The sequence below is a fragment of the Marmota flaviventris genome, chromosome 9, assembly GCF_047511675.1.
Source record: "Marmota flaviventris isolate mMarFla1 chromosome 9, mMarFla1.hap1, whole genome shotgun sequence".
NCBI classification, from domain to species: Eukaryota; Metazoa; Chordata; class Mammalia; order Rodentia; family Sciuridae; genus Marmota; species Marmota flaviventris.
The window spans coordinates 40,374,542-40,376,078 of record NC_092506.1 but is presented as its reverse complement, the minus strand read 5'-3'; the positions used below and the strand labels follow the sequence as shown (position 1 = coordinate 40,376,078).

Genomic DNA, 1,537 nt, shown 5'->3' with positions numbered 1-1,537 from the left:
GGATGGATAGAAAATTACATATAAATATATAGATAAGGGGATAATTACTCTTTCTCTTTGTTTCCATTACTAAGCCACATAAAAGTGTCCAGGTAGATCAACCTACCTTGTAGCACATGATTTGTAACTGCAGTATACTATGACACACCAGATATTAAGCTGGTGCATACAAGCAAAACAATAATGTTGTCATTATGTATGGATATGCAGTTTAATAGGTAATTAAATGGTGACAGTGTCCTTGTCTTATAATGAATAATTTTGAACTTATTAAAAAGGTTAATTAAGCAAGTGTTAAAAATGTAGGAGTAATTACAAATTAATAGCAATAAAGTATGCAATTTATAAACAAGAAAGATGAGAAAAATGGAAAAAGTTCATCAATCTATAACAAAGGAAAAAATACAACACAAAATAACATAAATAATAACACTGATAAATGAACAAATTATAGATTTGCTTACTGTGCATATTAACTTTGAAAAATAAACATTTCTACATGACCAATATGTTTTAACAGGCATTTCCAGGAAGAATAAGGCATATGTAAGACATAACCTAGGCTGAGGTATTGATTCTTGTCTTGACACTAATTGGCTCTGTGGCCTTCAACAATTTACTTATGTCAATATAAGTAAACAATTTACTTATCTCAACTTTAATTTTATTTAATTTACTTATCTCAGTCTTTAATTTTAACTGTAGTTTGTAGATTGGGGAAAAAAGCTTTATTTGTATATATATATATATATATATATATATATATATATATATGCATATATATTCAAGAAATCTTTTTAAAAATATATTTGAACAATTACCTTTAAGAATCCTACAGTACATATCACAGTGCTTTCGGTTTAAAGATTAGTGTCATATATGTTCACTTTCCCAACACATATACCAAAATTGGAACAATGCAGAGATTATTAGGATGGCTACTGTGTAAGGATGACACACTAATTCTAGAAGTGTTCCATACTTTGAAAATCTGTGACATCTTAAATAAATGACCTAATGATGCATCTTAGGACCTTAGAAAAACAAGAACAAATCAATACCAAGAACAGTAGAAGAAAGAAATAATAAAGATGAGTACTGAATTTAATGAACTACATACATATACTCACGCACAGACACACCCACCCACAAAGATCAATGAAAGAAAGAGTTGGTTATTTGAAAAGATAACCAAAATTCATAAACATTTACTGAAACCAATATTGAGAGAAGACCCAAGAGAAAAAAATTAGAGATGAATAAAGGGTTATGATAAAATTTAGAGAATCATTAGGGACTACATTAAAACATGAGAAATTATACTTCATTTATGTATGATGCATTATAGTGCATTCAACTGTCATTATAACTAATTCAACAAATTAGAAAATCCTCAAAAAAATATACATTCCAAAGAATTAGAAAATCTAGAAGAAATATATAAATGTCCAGATACATACAACCTACAAAATGAATCAAGAGGCTATAAAACAATCTAAACAGACCAATAACAAGTAATGGTATTAAAATAGTAATA

At 27.8% G+C, this 1,537-nt stretch overlaps 1 non-coding gene across 1 annotated transcript; it reads left to right on the top strand.

Annotated features, from left to right (window-relative positions):
- The first annotated feature begins 879 nt into the window (after positions 1-879).
- Positions 880-986, top strand: LOC114093856 (U6 spliceosomal RNA). The gene has a single exon (XR_011708693.1). It is a non-coding gene; the product is annotated as a U6 spliceosomal RNA (small nuclear RNA).
- Positions 987-1,537: the final 551 nt, after the last annotated feature.